The sequence below is a fragment of the Anastrepha obliqua genome, chromosome 1 (genome assembly GCF_027943255.1).
Source record: "Anastrepha obliqua isolate idAnaObli1 chromosome 1, idAnaObli1_1.0, whole genome shotgun sequence".
In the NCBI taxonomy this organism is placed as follows: domain Eukaryota; kingdom Metazoa; phylum Arthropoda; class Insecta; order Diptera; family Tephritidae; genus Anastrepha; species Anastrepha obliqua.
This window is the reverse complement of record NC_072892.1, coordinates 168,518,813-168,537,998: the sequence shown is the minus strand read 5'-3', so window position 1 is coordinate 168,537,998 and position 19,186 is coordinate 168,518,813. Positions and strand designations below refer to the sequence as shown.

The following is a 19,186-nucleotide window of genomic DNA, read 5'->3' as shown; positions in this document are numbered from 1 at the left end:
ATACATATGTACGATTCAACACGTGTTGTTAAATGTATGAACACAAGTAAAGCAACGATGCTACTAAAACCACGACAAATTGACTAGCAGTGGAGTAAAAACCACAAACACAATGTATTTTTTCTTCAATTTTGGTCTCTAGAATAGGAAAATCTATAATCAAAATTCGACAATCTGGAGACCAAATCAATAAAAAAAAATCTGAATTGCAAACCTGTTGTTACTTGTTTAATGTGTCTTTACTGAAACGAAAGGTACACACAGACACAGACCCCTTTTCATTGGTCGTTATACGAGTACGAAACTTCATGCATTAAACGAAACATTTTTGTCCAAGAGTATTATAATTTTGATCATGTAACGGCAGTAGGTAACAGCATTAAAACCAAAATGCTGCTCGGAATTATGAGAAGAGCCGATTTAGCCATGCTTGGCATCATCGCACGTGAACTGCACACTTCCATATATCCGTCCGTATTTTGTTTGAGGCATAAGAAAAGGCTTATTCTTTATTATTTTAAAGTTCTATTTCCGCCCCCCGGTTTCAATGGAAAGCCTACTACCACTACTTCGGCATGCACAAAATTTTTTAAAAACATAATAAATTGTTTGTGGAGCAAACCAGCGTAAAAGTCAATGCTGGAAATGTTAGAACGCAGAATACGGAAATACTCGTCAACTGGTCTGAAATTAGAAAATAAATTAAATTGAAATTGAATTGAAATTAAATAGTATGGCATGCACATTGTACATATGACTATACCTATACATACATACATATATGGAGAAGAACCGATTGTGTGAGAAATTATATACATACTCGTACATATGTATGTACATATTACATTTTTAAGATAAACTTGTTTGTAATGCGAACAATTGCAAAAGTGTGAATTGAATAAAGCAAGCAACAAACACAACAGAGATGGTAATAAAATATGAGCATGGCATAAAAATGAAGAGATTCCAAGCGAAAAACACCACAGCCGAAGTTAATGGCTAAGCAAAGTTGAAGCCAAAGCAAAGTCAGCGCAAAAAAGAGCCTATCCAACTAGAGAAACAAACAACAAACTAACCACCAACAGCCGTGAGGTACTTGAAACCACCGGCATCACCACCGGCAAGACCAACAATAAATACTGCGAATAGAGAGTACCCCAGAGTACAGCTGCTGAAATATGAAATATTCATACAAATGTGTGTGTGTGTGTGCAGTGGCAGCGCAGTGGCGTAAACGAGAGAAGAGGCAGCGACAGAGGCAGAATATATTTCAAGTTCAAGGTTAAAAACTAGTTATAGATACTTTTTTCTCTCACACTACACAAAGCAAAAAAAAAAAAACAAAAAACTCAAACAGCAAACAAAAACAAAAGGCAAAAACCAGTCGAACTCGTTACTCGCACAAATTGTTTGAGACAAATAACAACAACAAAATAAGCACAACCCAAATACTCGCGCACGCTCAACAACGAGTTGCTTTTGGCATACAAACACATTGACGCAAATCGGTCGCCTCTGAATGAGGCAGAGGCAGAGGCAGAACACCGCAGAATTTCGCTAAAAACAACAAATTGGAACCAAAACAAGTAAAAATGTGTAGCGAAATGGTGATAATAAAAAAGCAACAAATCGTTTACAGTCGTTTCCTCTCCGGCACACTTCAACAACAAACGAACTTTGCTGTCGCACAACCACCACAGCTGTTTATGCCCCCTTTATGCCATTTCGTGCGCCGTTCACTTTCTAATGAGCCAATGCAGTGTGCCTTGTTTGCCTGTACTTTATTCTATGGCTGCTTGGGCATGTTTGAAATACATTTTTTTCTGTTTTTTTTTTTTGTGTTCTTCTTCTTTTTTGAATTAACTTCGGCAGATGACTTCGTTGGACACATTGGACTCGTCCCAGCAACAGTAGTTAGTTGTGTATGTTGGGAGTGCAAATTGAGTGTTCGAGATACGAATGGTCCGTCGCCTGTGCTCTAATGATCCCCTTTCTGCTGGCAGCTTTACTTGTGTGGTAAACGTTCCAATGTTTGCCAACTCACGCGGTAAATGAATTGCTGGCCTTCACTTCGTTCGGGAATAAATAAATGTGGTGGTACTAAATAAGAATACTGAAAGATGCCCGGATGGAAATTGTAATTTTCTGCTAAGTAAACTAATGGATTTGGACTTATTCCTTTGGGCATGTAGGTATATTAGTGATGTATCATTCTATTGGAAACGCTGTCTATTTGAATATCATATACATTTTATTTTTATATTTTTATGTACGAGTACACACCATTCCTTCATCTACTAAGAGCCAGTTCTACTGTTCTTGCCGAATTTTTAGTAAGGCCTCATTATTCTTAACTTAGGCTTTTACCGCTGCTTGTGCTAACGGAAATAAAGTATATGAACTAAATTTACTTATAGATGAATTGAAGTGATGCATTTCTATGGTATATCACTGCGTCGCTAGGTGATAAAATTTCCCTTCGCCATCTTTAATTGAAAAAAAAAAATTAAAAACCAGAAAAATCAGAAGAAATCTCATTCCAAACTCTGTACTAAGGTCGCATAGTATTTTCCTGATAGTTTAAGGAAAATAAGAAGGCAAGTATTTTACCAAGTGTTTGTATTGGCAATTTTTTTCATTTCATAACTTTAACTTTGAATTTACAGTTCTCATTTCATATGAAATCCTAAGATGCTATGGGAAAAGGCAGGAAAGGGAAGATACTATGAAATCAACCGAAACTATTTTACATATTTATAAATCTTATTTTGAAATGCTTCTCATTTCTTTACCTTTATTTTGCGCTACAAAATTTGTGGATCCACACAATCGGCCCTATCATAGAATACGTCGTAGAAAACCTACGAATTCGAATGTCTATTATATATATAAAAGATGATTTTTTAAGAGCTATAGGAAAGTTTTTCGAAATAACACATGTAAAATGTGCAGAAAAATGCATGAAATTTTTATTTAAATTGATAGTACAGTCCATATAATTAAATGTTTGAAGATTATTTCATGCAAATGTTGACCGCGACTGCGCTTCAAATGGTCCATCCGCTTAGTCCAATTTTGGCATACTCTTTCCAACGTTTCGGCCGGTATCTCACATATAAATGCTTTATTGTTGTCTTCCAATGCGTTAATTAAAGCAGGCTGGTCTGAATAGACATGAGCTTTAACATAGTCCCACAAAAAATAATCTAAAGGCGTTATATCGCACGATCTGAGTGGCCAATTAATAGGTCCCGAACGTGAAATAAAGTGTTCACCGAACTCGCCTCTCAACAAGTCCATTGTTACGCGTGCTGTGTGGCATGTGGCACCGTCTTGCTGAAACCACATGTCATGCAAGTCAAGCTCTTGCATTTTGGGCTCTTGCATAGTGCTCACCATTCACAGTTATGTTACGATTCGCAGCATCTTTTGAAGAATCCAATGATACATCCAGCCCGTAAACCGCACCCCACTGTGGCCTTTTCTGGATACATTGGTAGCTCTTGCAATTCTTCTGGCTGATCTTCACTCCAAAATCGATAATTCTGCTTATTTACGTATCCATTGATCCAAAAATGAGCTTCGTCGCTAAACACAATGTTTCGATAAAAAAGTGGATCTTCTTGTGGTAGGTCGTTCGGCTTCAATTCTTGCACCAGCTGTATTTTGAAAGGCTTCACACCTAAATCCTTTCGCAAAATTGTCCACGTTGTTGAGTAACACAGGCCTAATTGCTGCGAACGGAGACGAATCTATAGTCGATGGTCATCATTAACACTGGCCGATGCAGCTGAGATATTTTCCTCAGTTCGCACTCTACGTAAGCGTGTTGGTGGTTTGATGTCCAATAATGTAAATTTGGTTCTAAATTTAGTCACAATAGCTCGAATAGCCGCTTCAGTGGATCGATTAAACTGACCAAAAAATAGAAGAAGCGCGCGATAAACTTTCTTAACAGAACACGCATTTTTATAATAAAATTCAATGATTTGCAAGCGTTGTTCGTTTGTAAGACGATTCATGGTTAAATTATAGACCAGACTGAAGATGTTTGACAGTGAAACAAAACACGAAACGTGCGTCAGCTGTTTAAACCAACTGTTTAAAAAGGTTATAGCTAAAAAATCACCCTTTATCTATCGTAAAAGTACGAGTTGTCAATATGTCGAGCGATGAAGGGGAATTTACTTGTCAATTTTGTCTATTTCTATTCTATGCAAATGTGGTGAATTTATTTAGATATATATTCTTTCTCTCTCTCTCTCGCTCTGTCATTATCCCTCTGGTCTCTCCCTCTTTCTTTGTCTGCCTTGAAAGTTTCACTTCTTTTATGTATACTACGCTAAACGCACTTTTTTTTAACATTTCAATGTCGGTTTTTTTCTCGAAATACTGCATTTGTTAATTTTGAAAAAAAAGCTTCAATCAGGCACAAGATTATCTATTAATAAAACTAATTTCTCTTGTCCGATTGATTTTAGGGACTTCTGGAAAAACGGCGACAACTTTTACAATTAAAATTTTTTTTTTTTATTTTGCTAAAGTCAAGTCGAAACATTATGCATTAATGCTATGCTTTTATTTTTGTAAATTAAAAAAGATTGACTAGCAAAAAATTATTGAAAATCATCATTTTTTCGTGCCTCTGACTAGCCCTAGCCCCTTAATTGACAAATAAACTTTTCTAATTTTCAATTTTTTTTTATTTGATTCTGTCCTCTTATCCATATTTCCTAGGATTTCTATTTCGCTTAATGCATTCTTTTTGCATGCAAAAGCAATGACCTTTGAACATACAAAGCGTGAGAAAAATTAACATAAACAATAAAATTCAACATTTGTTACCAAATAGCGAAAATAATGCGCACATAAACAGGCTATAAATATTAATAACTGTGAGCGATGCATTCGTACATTCGTACATTACATTCCATGTACATATATATACATAAATATGTACTACATACATACACACACATGTACACACATCTAGTTGATATGCATTGATGTAATTGAAAATGCAAACAACTGAAAAAGCACGCACGCCAAAGTTGAATGAACGAATATTTGCTTTGTAACATAATCGCGAGAAGAACAAAAAAAAAAACAAAATATGTATGTATGTATGGATGTGTATCTCTATGCATATGTACCTATTGAGCGTACCTAATTAATTCTTGAAATTATTATGCATTTATTTAACCTACTTTGATGGGTAAATAGTTTATAAACATTAAATTAACAATTTTAATTAATCTTAAAAAAATGAACTCATAAATATTTATCGAGTGTTGCGTAAAAGCTTAAGAATTGAAAACGATAATACAAAACATAAATATTGTTGGAATGCATTTTTTGTATGCTTTATGGGGTTAGGGGTTGTCAGAGGCACGAAAAAATGATGATTTTCAATAAGCTTTTCTTTTTTGCTAGTCAATTGCTTTATTTTACAAAACTAAAAACATAGAACTAATACATCATGTTTCGACTTGACTTCTGCAAAATTTCAAAAAAAAGAGGTTGTCTGTAAAGTCGGTTTACTGACGATAGTTTAACGTAACAACGTCATAAGAAAATATTGATGGAATGGTTGCAATTTTCAAAACAAAATTTTAATTTTATTTATTTGATAGATATTTTGTATGGATATAGAGAAGGAGGTAAATCGAATCGCAATAGAATAGGTCAAGTTACATTTACACAAACGTGAAAAATTACGAAACATTTATCAAATTCATGAAAGATATGTTCAATTTCGATTGTGCGTCAGACGTTAATAAGTCCACAACACGAAGAGGCACCATCATCGATTTGACTTTTTCAAGAAACATTACACTCGAAACACTCCCTTTCATATTTCCTACTTTTCCTGTCATCGTCTTACTCTCAACAGAGAAATGGTTCATTACCATGCACACAGAAAGAAAGCATATGCAAATACAAATATGTGAATTTATATACACATGCGCATATACATACATATATATGCTCACTCAAGTAGGACAGAGCTAGATGTCGAACGTTGCCGAACGCGGGGGCCGATTGTGCTCTTTGTCGTTCGTTCCGCGTTCTCGCTTGCAGTTCAAGCAAGGTAACGACGATTAAATTGAATTATAAGACGTTATCACGTCAAAAATTAATAATTGTAAAAGTGATCGCTGTTTGTGTGGAGCCCGTTTCTCCAGAAGTCCCTTGCGGTGCTCATCACAAAACCTTGGAAATTCATCTAAAATCAATCGGACAAGAGAAATTAGTTTTATTAATAGATAATTTTGTGTCTGATCGAAGCTTTTTCTTCCTTCAAAATTAACAATATGGCGGCCTCAGGAAATATTTGTCAGATTTTCGAGGAAAAACCCGATAATAAATTGTTTTGAAAAAATCGAAATGTTCAAAAAAAAAAACGTATTGTTAAACAAAAAAATTGTTAACAGAAGTGAAACCTTCAATGCAGACAAAGAAAGAGGGAGAGACCCCAGAGAGAATGAGAGAGAGAGAGAGAGGGAAAGAATATATATCTAAATAAATTCACAGTATTTGCAGAGAATACAAATAGACAAAATTTACAAAAAACAGAGAAAGGTTGAACAGTATAGGTAAACGCCGGACACAAACCGTGGCAACAACGCGCACTACTCCGAGCGTTTAGCACCCGCACAAGCGTAACGATTCCAGGACCGCAGCAACGTCACAAATTACCGCAGAGCAATATCAATAAATCCGACGCCAGAATGGATAGCACTTTATAGTACGCACAAGCACTAGCCAGGAAACGGAATAAGCGCCAAAAAGTAGGCACTAAAAACGCCAAAAAATTGGGACAAAAAACGCCCCAAACAGTAGGCACTAAGGAAATATAACGCCAAAAAGTAGGCACCAAAAATATATTTCCTACAAGTTTGCACCAACAAACAAGCGCCAAAAAGTAGGCAGTGTTATTTCTCACTAGAAATTAGCAACCACGATGAAAAACTCAGGAAAAATAGCCTAAAGTGTATCTAAGATATATATAAGGAATAGCTCTCCCTCTCCTTTTCCTCTACGTTACATCTTTTTTCTCTCTCGCGGAACGAAAATGCCCGAAACGTTGCATGACCTTGAAATTTTACTCTCCATTCTCGCTCGTCCATCGACGCCTAAGACGTTTTTTATGCTTTTCAAAAGCAGTATAAATTTTACTGAAGTCGACCAAGCGATTTTTAAGAAATGGTGATCATCAGTTCAAAAAACATAGAATTGAGGAAAACTCATTTGAAGTTTTGCTATCGATTTATGTAGAGGTATACGAGTTATTTATTTATTTACTTACTCTATGTCATCTATTCCTGGGCCATATAATAGTTCTTCAACCGGCGTAGCAGCTTCCGGAGCGCCCAAGCGCCCATTGTTAATTGTTGAATAACTCGAAAAGTATTTGTCGGATTCACTTCAAATTTTCACACAATATTTTTAAAACATTATAATTAATTTTTTGAATATTCTGACTACCCCTAACCCCTAAATCTGAGTAAACTGAAATTCCGAGCTGTCTGCCGTTTAGCGAGTTGAACGGTGAAACCTCAGAGCACTTTATCACCCATGCCCTCGACCGTCAACTTGGCGCCTAAGTAGGTGGTGTGATCCTACTTGTACATCCTGTAAACTACTACAACAATAAAATCTCAAATCTTCAGAATTTTTATTCCATATTTTTGTTGGATTAAAATCAATAAGAAACTTTCTCAAACATGGGGAATAATCAGGTCCAAAAGATCAGGTCAGAGATCTTATTATTTACGCTTCAATAATATTGTATCGGGTGTTTTTTAAGCTGAGAATGGCAAATTGTGTGGGCATCCCTGTTCAATAAAATTGGGCAAGTCATCATAAGCGCTTAACGCCACAACAACGCTTCCAAATTGTGGAAATTTACTTTGAAAAAAAAAAATCTATTCGCGAAATTCATAGAGCGAAATGTTGAAAAAGAAACCGAAATGTCGATTTTTCGTCATTATTAACTTGTTGGTCTTCTTTTCCTTCGACTGCGTGGAAAATTTTACATAATTATGTTGGCTTAAGTGACTGCCCCGCACGACACTAACCACCTCTTCACATGCCCCCTCAAACCGACTCATCTAACCCCCCTCTCCCTCTGGACCCAACCTGTCGAAACAGCATGTTTCCTGGGCCTACCCCTAGATGAGCTAGACGAAGACGAACGATGATATGCCTACACTGACAGGGCTACCTATGCTGTTAACAACAACAACAACAACTATAAAATCCAGCTCATGCAAGAATTGAAGCCAAATGGCCATCTCTTACGTCACATTTGTCTTGATTGGGCTCATTTAGATTTATTATTCAGATTTATTGGAAAAAGTAGTCAAAAATTGGACTGTTCTTGTGAGCCATTTATTTGAAAAATAAATGCCCTGAAATTAATTACCATTTTATACAAAACTAAAAAATTCATCCCGACAATATTCCTATTTTGTATTATCATTTTGAGTACTCATCAAGCTCTTAAAAAACACCCGGTACCCGTATCTAACTCTCTGCAAAATAACAAGGTATTTCGCAATAAAACGCCAACTTTGCATATAACGGTAATTTTGAGAATTGCTGAATATTGAATTGCGTATATAATGAGTCTTGTCGAGGCCCTATGCTCCCGAGTGAAGTGAGCAGGAAAAAAAAACTAGCAAAATATAGAATGGCATGTCCAATTAAAAGGAGGCGCTGCGTCTTTATGCGTTGCACTATGTTATGTCTCATCATCATCATTATATTGGCATTACAGTCCGGGGTGGACCATTGCCTCCTCTACAATACGCTTCCACTCTTCCCGTCAGCCCGCTTTCGCTCTACAAGTATATTGTGAGATTCTCATCCTTCGTGTATCATCTTCTACGTCTTGCAACCATCATCTCCTTGGCCGGTCTCTCCTTTTTGCTACTTCAGAGTTTACTTCAAATACTTTTTTGGTCGCTTTTTCGCTGAGCTCAGTCTTAGGACGTGTGCATACCACCGGAATCTTTGCGACTTTATCAACCTACATTACATTTCGTGCCGCGATTAAAACACTGAGCTCGTGGTTTACCGTATACGGTATGTACCGTCTTCTAATCGTATAGGGCCGAATATTTTTCTGAGAATTTTTCTTTCAAAGCGCATCAGTAAATTATGTCACGTCATTAACTTTAAGGATATATTTTTCATAGCCGCAGATAAGAAGCGGTCTTATTATCGTTTAATACAACTGGAGCTTTTTTCCTTTGATATCAATTAAGACTTCTTAAGTTCGATAAGGCCAAAATATGCTCGGTTAGCTGCCTGAATACGTTCGCGTATTGAGAAGGACGGATCCTTATTTATGCTGAGTACTACGCCTAAGTATTAAAACTCTTGCATGAGCTCAAAAATATAACTTCCGATTCTGATTTGTCTATGTTATGTCTATGTTGCCGTAAAACTCATACAGCTCATTATTCCATCGTCTGCGTGATTCGCCGTCGTCAACGTGAAAAGGTCCAAAAATCTTCCACGCAGAATCTTTCTCTCAAACACTCCACGGGACGCCTCATCGGATGTTGTGAGATTCCAAGCCTATGCGTCATGAACGATTCTTATTCATTTTTAGAAGCGTTGTACAATTGCATATAGTATATATACAAGATAAAGTCCAAAATAAACAAAACTGAGCTAAAATAGAAACGACAAAACAGTCTCCTCTGGCCTCAATACACTATTTTCCGCGATCTAAAAGCTTTTCGAAAGAGTGTTTCAGGTCATTGACCGGAGTGTTCTTCAGAATGTCGGTACAAGCCTTTTGGATGGCCTCTGCTGGCGTAAAACGTTTTCCTTCCAAGGCCAAATGGAATTTTTTCGAATAGCTGATTGATGATTAAAATCCGATCTTTAGTCAAAAAATCAGTCACAAGAGTGGATCGATGAGATGGTGCATTATCATGCAATAAGCGCCAGCTTCCTCCTTCGCGATACACAAGGCGAATTCGACGAATGCGATGCAACAAACGCTTCAAAACGCCAAGATGGAAAATTGCATTGACGGTTAGGCCCGTTGTCATAAACTTCTTGTAAACTATTCTTTTGGAATCGTAAAAACAAATGAGCATCGACCTGATTTTTTACTTTTCCAAACGCGATTTTTGAGTGGTGGCTCGTCTGGAACCTTTCATTCGACACCTTGACACTTAGTTTCAGGTTGATGTTAGAAACACCACGTTTCATCACCAATTACAATGTTGTAAAGGAAGTTCTTATAATTTCTCCTCTCTTTAATGAGGTCTTTCGAATGTTAAATGCTGAGCAATTTTTGGTCCTCGTTCTCAGTTAACTTGTGCGGAATGAAACGTGCACAGACCTTTCGTAAGCCCAAATGAGCAGTTAAAATGCGACAAATCGATGTTTTGGAGATATTCAATTCCGATTTCATGAATTTCAACTATGATTTCGGTTCATTTTTGATAAACATCACAAGCATTTTTATGACGCCAGTCTTTTTTTTTTTTGGACTTCACCTTGTAAACGGATATAGGCAATAAGGCGATAAGCAATTTTCATTTGATACTTTAACTTGTTTTAAGAAGCCTTTTACAATATATTCGCTATTCGCTCTCCATAAGGCCTGCTGCCATTCCGCGCTTTAAATGTCTTCGAGCAGAATTCAGCCGACGGAAGCTGGCTGCTGCATCGTTTACATGGCCCACCCTATACAATACGACGGACATGATGAGGAACTTATGAGATGCGATTTTTGTTCGTCGAGATAGGGCTTTACTACTCAATTGTCTTTTTAGTCCAAAGTAGATGATCCGTTGGATTAAAGGCTGAAATGATTACCAGTCATTATGATCGTGAATTCCGAGAGTTCTAGTGTGGAACATAGCGCCACCGCCAGTACTTACTTTCAAAGCATTACCACTTTATTACTGTCAACAGTGGCGTGGGTGTCGATAAGCAACTCAGCTGACTGCTTATTTGAGGACAGCAGAAACTTCATCTTGTCCTCGTTTATTACCAGATCCATTCGCTTCGCTTCTTTATGCAGCAGCTTAGCAAAGGGTTTGAAAGTCTGTATAACAAAAATATATTTGCCGTTAACTGAAAAAAAAAAATTATTTTTTCATTCCAATCTGTACAATTTTGTATGCATTTTTTTAATATTCAGAAACCTATTTAAACTCGAAGAAGGAAGAATGTCCTTGACTAGCGTCAATTTTATCGATTTTCCAATCAATACACAACAACTTGTTTTGGTGTATTAATGCGTGTGGGGCTGCATACACATATAAGTACATATGTGTGCCTGTATGCCTATATGCATATTATATGAATGAACGCCTTTGATAAATTTTATATATTCCAGCTTCGTGTAGTAAATCTGAGAAAACATTTGAGTATTTATTACAATTTCTTCTATCAGTTTTGAGGATATAAAATTTAAATCACTTTTGCATCATTCAATAATGTAAAACTTTTTCTCTCTTTCTGCTATATTTTCAGTTGCAAAATGCGTCAGCTTGTAAGGAAATTTAATTAGAAACTGCCAGCAATAACACTGAACACCACATCCCGTTTGAAAGGAAGGGGTACACACATACGAATGTGAGAAAGAATGAAAATAACTGCAGAAGATGCAAAGACAAAAACAAAAAAAAAAAACAGCAACATAAATATCACGAATGGCAAATCGCGTAAATGGAAGAGGAAGCATGGGCGGAATATGAATGACGACAACAGCATTAGAGGTTAGAGGAACTAACAAAGTCATCAACGCCGACGTTTACCGCAAGCAGAAGCGCAGCACCACCATTGAATGAAGAGAGCAAAGGAAACGCGGAGATGTTAACGGAAATGTGTGCAGTGAGAACAAATGTAAAGGGAGGCGGAAGGCATTATTTAAATAGTTATGAGAACCGCCTGCCAGTTTCAATAGTTCACATGCGCGCACTTTCTCTCTTGAGTATTACGTATACATACACGTCTCTCTCTCTCTAGTTCGGCATTTCTACTTACGCTCAGTAGCTACAAATACATAGCCATTGCATTCGCCTGTGACCGTCGATTTGAAAGTGAATGCAAAATATGTATCAGCGGGGTGGTTGTTGGTCAATTGCAGCACTATTTGTAAGCAAATAGAAAAGTAACAATAACAACACTCGTATATGCCTTGTATATGGTGCATATGTATGTATGTATGCATGAGCATATATGTAGTATAAAGCAAATATGGCGGACATGCGCAATTGCTTTCAACTTGAACTTGAAAATTCATGATTGCATGACATGCAGCGAAGGCAATTGCAGCTGCAACAGCAACAGAAGCCGAACCCGAAACAGCAACAGAAACAGAAACAGACGTCCATGCAATCCCAACGTCCATACCGTCCATACGGGCAAGGAACCCATAGGGCACAGAACACAGGAGTACAAGGACACGAGAGGTTGCGTAACACTGAGGCAGGAAATTTGAATAGCGACAATTGTGCAATTGCATCAGCAGCTGACAAAATAGATGCATATGTAAATCAGCAACTGGCGGAATGGACCTTGGGAGCAATACTTTTCGGCTATTATTTGTTGTTTTTGCGCACTGGCAAATCAATCAGGTATGTGATTTTATTTATTTACGAATTCAATAAGTTATGTTAAAGGTCAAAGGTTAATGTGATAAATAACAAATTGCGCAAGCATACGAAGTGGATTGTAATTACGGAAATCGATTGTGCACTGTACGCGGCAAGTGGTGTTGGTGTGTTGGTGAAGTTAGTTAATTACATAGGAGCGAAAAGCTTCCGAAATGTAGCCATCAAAAATATAAAAATTTCACTTTTCAACTGGATTGCAGCGAATAAAAGAGCAAAGCAATAAACGGAAGCACGCAAAAGTGGAGAAGAAGGAAGGACAGAGACTGCAAGGAAGAGCGCACATGAACAAAGCTGGCGTGCAATCTCTACAAAAACACACAACGCAAGTTGTTTACTTCACGCGAAAGCTCGCTACTGTGTCTTTTTTCCTCTCTCTCTCTCTCTTACACACACACGCACACATCCAAATATGCACACACACTCTCGTACACTCAAAAGCCTCACTCTTTACGGAGCTTTTGTCGGCGTATTTTTGTCGCTGTGCTTTTGCTTGAATTCCAGCATTGCTTCGCTTCGCTTTGGCGTGGGAGACAACCACTCGCCCGTTTAGCCTTGAGTGCTATGGCACAGACACAAACAAACACGTGCCTATGTCGAAGTGCCTAACTGTGTGTGTGTGTGTGTGCGCCTATTTGTAGCCTATATTCGTGATGCGACAAGCAGTATCAACCCGATGCCGATAACAGCATTTCCCACTTTTCCGTTGCATATCTACAGGGATATGCGCCTGATTTATGGAAAGTTCGTCACATATGTTGACGTGGTCGTCGTCGAAACTAGTACTTGTGGAAAGTAACTAAGCGCAAACGATATAAAAAGCGAAAGTAAGTTATTTTTAAACGAAAAGTATGCAGGAAAAAAGTTAAAATTTTTATAAGTTAAAATTATCTATTTGTAAATATTCAGCATTTGTGTATATTTCACTTTTAACCTTTGGCCCTTAATTTGACTTTAAACCACATTTACTTTTTCGCTTGCAAGTGAACTCATATTTGCTCGGTGACGCGTTTGCAATTGCATACATATATAAATATTTATGTGTAACTGTATGTGTGTAACAAGAACACGCATCGGTGACTGCTGTGCAAACAAGTAGCAAATCTGCAACCTAACTGTGCGCGCGCGTGTGTGTGTTCTTTTTTATCAACCACAAGCAAATACTCCAACCTATGCTTGTACGTAAATCTCGGCATGAAAATGAGTACTAATCGCGTGAAAATTGATTAACTGCTAAAAATAAACGCGCGATAAATCCGAAGTGAAAAGTGAAGAAAGCAACTAAATGACATCTTAAACCAATTGACAGCTAAAACGACGTTCAACTTACAAAGGCGATTAAGACTGCATAAAAACTACATTGACGCACTGCTGCATACGCAAGGTGGCGCAAAATTAAGCATAAAATTTTGTTTTTGAAAAAAAAAATTTCACAAAAAAAGTTTATAACAAAATTATTTTGAGTGGAAAAAATTGTTATTTTGACATTTTACGCCTTTCACTGCTTGCCTCTTTGTGTGCTGTAGCTTTTTAGTTCACAAGTGTCAAAAATGAGTGACGCACGTCGCCAGTTGCTTCGATGGAGTGATTAATTTTGCGCCACCTTGTACCTACATATGCACGTATACGTAAAGAACGTTGTTGGTATTTTGTATCTGTATGTGAGTGGCGCTATAGGGATACTGTTTCTTGCGGTGTAGCTGAAAGCAGAGTAAATGCAAGCAAAGTGAAATATGAATTATAAAAAAAATGTTTATTAGTGTAGGTCAGAGATCGAGAAAAGGTAAGATAATATTTAATAAAATTTTAATTATTTTAAATTTAAAAAGATTTGAAATTTATAAAAATGAAAAATTTAAAATTAAAAAAAGTTTTAAATTTATTAAAAATTCAAAATTTAAAATTAAAAAAAAAATTTTTAATTAATTCAATTATTTTGTTTCCTTGTATTTCTCTTAACACTAAACAAAAAATAATTACAAATTGACACTGTGATGCCTATTTTGTTTTGTATTTTTTTTTTGTTTTTGTCTTTTTTTGTATTTGTTTTTAATTCAAGCACTTTTGTTGTTCGGGTACTTGGGTTGGTCCGTTAGAGCATGTCCAACGCACGCGAGTGCTGTTCGTTCAAACTCATTAAGCGATTAAAGAGCGAAAGGCACATTAGTCGAGACCAAGGGATTTCTATAAATAAACAAGGCGTTTCTTATGCTCTGACGTTAGCTTTTATAGAATTTCACGTGATAATTGTTTTGAGATATGAAGCAAAAAAGCACAATGCATAAAAAAATATAAAAAAATGCAAAAGATTTCCAAAATATTTTTGAAGTAATAAAAGAGCACTAAAATTTTATTAAAAGCAATAATTTCTTCATTTATAAATTTCTGATTTTTTTTTATATTTTTTTTTTTATTTTGTGACCTACTCAACATCAGTCTACAAATAATTTTTTTTTAATTGTAAAAGTAAAACAGAGATAGTTTGCTGAATAGTGTCAAGAGTAGTTTGTCAAACAGTATCGAAATCTATTTCCCCATTACAGGGTCTGTTACTTCTCCTGTTACTGCTGGCGCAACAGCTAGTCCAGTTTGCCACCAAAGCTAGTCTCCTTATTCAACTCGTCTCTGACAAAAATATATCACACGAAGTTTCGACACGATCATTGCAAATATCAGCGAAAGAAATTAATTTTAAAGTGAGTAAGAGAATTTAGTTAACTATGAAGATAATGAAGGCTTACACTAAATGATAACAGAAAATGTTAAGGGAATACGTACAGTGTTATGTTACAGATGTTAGTAAGAGTGCATGGTTAAGTATGAAGAATAGTATTAAAGCGATGGGTGGTAGGTGAGGTCAGCGAGTAGGGTGCTAGGTGAGATCAGCATACGACTATAGGTATAGGTATTGTATCGCTCTAGATCACATTTCATCTTGTGATATCGTAGTTTTTTTACTTTTTGCGACTGATAAAGCGCCGTGCCGCATAAATACACCAAGTAAAGTCGTCGTATTAATATCAGACTGCAAGTCTACGCTTATTTAACTTTTTGTCAGCCAACGTTTGGCCAACGTTTGCCTCTAAACTAACTTCTACTTCCACTTTTCTCTTCCTACTTTCTTATGAAAAAGTCACACTTAAAATCGTTTAGCTGCGATCAGCAAAGTCTAATCGCTTGCTACTTCTAATCCATGCTGGCAAAGTAGACCTTCAGTAGGGTATAGCTTTGCATGTCGAGTGAATAATTTTTCTCATGTGGCAAGCATCAACTCCCAGCTCTTAGAGCAAGTTGACAACTAATTATGAGTGGCTTTAATTGACCACTTTTTTTTTTGTTTTACGCAGAAGTGGTATTGTTCAATGCAATTCTGCACAGATGTATGCGGAATACCAAGAAGTAAATTTTCCATACATTCTATCATAAAAGATATTTACCAAAAAGCAATAGGTACACCTGCCTTTACTAACATTTGTTAGCCTTTTCTTGGTAGTTTGATAGCTTTTAGGGAATTTGAGGTATTGAACTTCCAGGTAGCTTCCTAAAATTAAATTTTCTAACGATGGATATAACCTTTTAAAAAGGTTCCTCGAATAGAACGAAAGGCCAGACCCGGGTGCACAACCGAAAGTTTTAAAAAAGGATAAAAATATAATTTGGAAAATATTTTAATTTTTTATAAATATATTCACAAAGAACTTTGATTCAAGTTTTATCAGACCACCGTTTGAAATTTGGTTTGTCTATGCGGGAGAAGATGAGATTTTCTCTTCATAATCGTTAAGGGGTAATTTTCGTGAAATAATCTCAGCTATGCATTGAAGCCCACACACAGCACACCGTTCGTAATTTCTTTCAACTTTATTATTTCAAATCAGTGGCGCTGCTCAAAATTTAAAATTATTTAAATTAAATTATAAATTAAAAAAAAAAATTTAAATTAATATTATGAATTAAAAAGCGTTAAAAATTAGCATTTCATTAAAGTTCATTTAATACATTTCTGGAACCTTATTTGAGTTTCAGTCTAGTCATTCGAATTTAATCTTTTTCAAACTTACTCTTTCTAATACTGTTTCAAAATATTGTAAAAAAAAAGCAACGATTGTTCATTGAAAGCTTTGGGGCTACGAAATATACAAGGTGGCACAAAATTAATAATCCAATTTTGTTTTTGAATAACATTTTCACAACAAAAAAAATTTTGAGTGAAAAAAATGTATATTTTGTTTTTTACGCGCTCAATTTGTATACTGTCTAATTCACAAACATCAAATATGGTATGACTGCCGTCCAACGACATTTGAAAAATTATAAATCTTTCGATTGGGTGATTAATTTTGCGCCGCCTTGTACCTTTATATTATATTTTTTTTTTGGTTAGCCTTGGTTTTCTGCTTGTAGGAAGTTTGCTAGGAAAAATTATTAATATAAATAAACAAAAATCATAAATCTTCCGATAGGGTGATTAATTTTGCGCCACCTTGTACATTTATATTATTTTTTTTTTGTTTAGCTTTTGATCTCTGTTTGTAGGAAGTTTGGTAGGAAAAATTATTAATATAAATACACAAAAAAACATAAATCTTCCGATAGCGTGCTTAATTTTGCGCCACCTTGTACATTTATATTAAATTTTTTTTTGGTAATCTTTTGATCTACTTTTGTAGAAAATTTGGTATTTATATAAATAAACAAAAATTATAAATCTTCCGATAGGGTGATTAATTTTGCGCCACCTTGTATATATTTAAACTTTTGATCAAATTTTGTAAGAAATTTGGTAGGAAAAATAGTTTCTACAAATATACAAAAATTATAAATCTTCCGATAAGAAGATTCATTTTACGCCACCTTGTACACATATAAATATTTCCTTTTTTTGCTTTTTGTTAACTGTTGATCTAATTTTGTAGGAAGTTTAGTAAGAAAAATATTTTAAGTAGCCACATTGTTTACGCCTCCTCTGAAAAGCAAAAAACAATGCAGCAAAACTTAAAAAAAGACCCTAGTAAATCGCTGTTTAGTTCATTGCAAAATAAATCGAGAAAATAGTAAAACAAATTATGCATTCAAATTAGTAAATGAAAAACTAATGGAAATGAGTCAGAAATTTCTGTCATGCCGCATCAAAATCAAAAAGCACTCAAATAAAATTCCATTCAAAGCCCGCATTTAGAGTGGCATGCTGTGTTACAGAACAAACCAAAACCAAAATAAAAAATAAATAACAAAACGTGCTTCGTAAACGAAAAGCTCATTCGCACACAAAACTTGTGCGAGTACTGAGTATTTCAAGCGAACAGCAGCACTCGTAGGTGCTTGTCACAGCTAAAGCCAGCGCAGGCCACTGACATACCTAAACACACACACATACAAATACATTGGACAGATGGCAGCAAGCTTTTATTTTACGTGCAGTACAACATACCCACGTGCATTTATTTGCATCGTGTAAACAAAAATATTTCGCATTGAGAAAAATAAAATTTTCGTAAAATTTCAATAATACAAAATAATAAACATAACAAAGCGCCAATCTAAGCAAACATAATTGATGAATAAACGATTCGTGTGCATCTGCTGCTGGGATACACCCTGTGCTCGCTTCGTAAATTTTCGTTTTGGAATCAGTGAACACAGCTGGTGGTATCTCAGTTGTTGGTGCATGTATGGCAACAGCTTGTATGTGAACAGCAGCAACAATAAACGCCTGAAATATCACTTTATTTATTTGCATGTGTGCGTGCGTGTGCGCGCTTCAAATAAGTGCAGCAGCCAGCCATAGCGCACTCACACTCCAACTCACTCAACGGAAGCCTGTACAAAAGAATGCCGATTGCATAGAGGTGAGTACTCACTGCGCATTTGCCTATCATTTTCTAATTAAGTAAAGTATTTAATCATTAATTTTAGTTATTTTTTCCATATTTAATTTATGAACTACACATTTAACATATTTTCAAAAAAAACAAAAACTATTCGTATAGCATTAAGCTCCAGTTTTGAGTTTTGTCTAAATTTTAAGTATTTTCTTAGCCATACTAAAAATAATTAGTTTTACGAAAAATACAGAAAGAATGAAATTTTTTCAACAATAACAAAAAAAAAACGAAAAAAAAAAACAATTCAATTAGTGAATTTAAAAAAAATTGCATATTTTCAACATTACTTGTACTTGTTCGACATTTTTATAATTTCTGTTTGATTCATAGCGTTCTTCAACGTATTCAATTTAATTGCTATTGCAAATAAGAAAACAATTATTAATTTGAGCAATTCATTATCAATTACGATTTAAGTTCACACGCCGCCCACACTGTTGGATATTTGCTCTTTTATACACATTCTCGTGCTCGGCTCGAAGATCACTCATCATTCAATTGTGTATTCTTGTATGTACGTTGTTTATATGTATATGTTTGCAATATAACTGCATATGAATACGACATTTATGCATTTTATGTAATTGTCAATGCCGTTTAGTTGCATTCGATTCGATTCGTTCCGCTTCGATTCAATTTAATTGAGTAAAT

At 35.6% G+C, this 19,186-nt stretch overlaps 2 long non-coding RNA genes across 3 annotated transcripts in view; one reads left to right on the top strand and one right to left on the bottom strand.

The window, feature by feature from the left end:
• Window positions 1-11,826, top strand: part of LOC129240563 (uncharacterized) — a 60,061-nt gene extending 48,235 nt beyond the window's left edge. For both annotated transcript variants that reach the window (XR_008582083.1, XR_008582082.1), the window contains exon 3: window positions 11,509-11,826. This is a non-coding gene — a long non-coding RNA (uncharacterized LOC129240563). The remainder of the gene's footprint in view (window positions 1-11,508) is intronic.
• LOC129240558 (uncharacterized) lies at window positions 10,935-11,585 on the bottom strand. Its single transcript, XR_008582081.1, has 3 exons — window positions 11,455-11,585; window positions 11,178-11,386; window positions 10,935-11,106 (listed from the first exon to the last, which is right to left on the bottom strand). It is a non-coding gene; the product is annotated as an uncharacterized LOC129240558 (long non-coding RNA).
• Window positions 11,827-19,186: the final 7,360 nt, after the last annotated feature.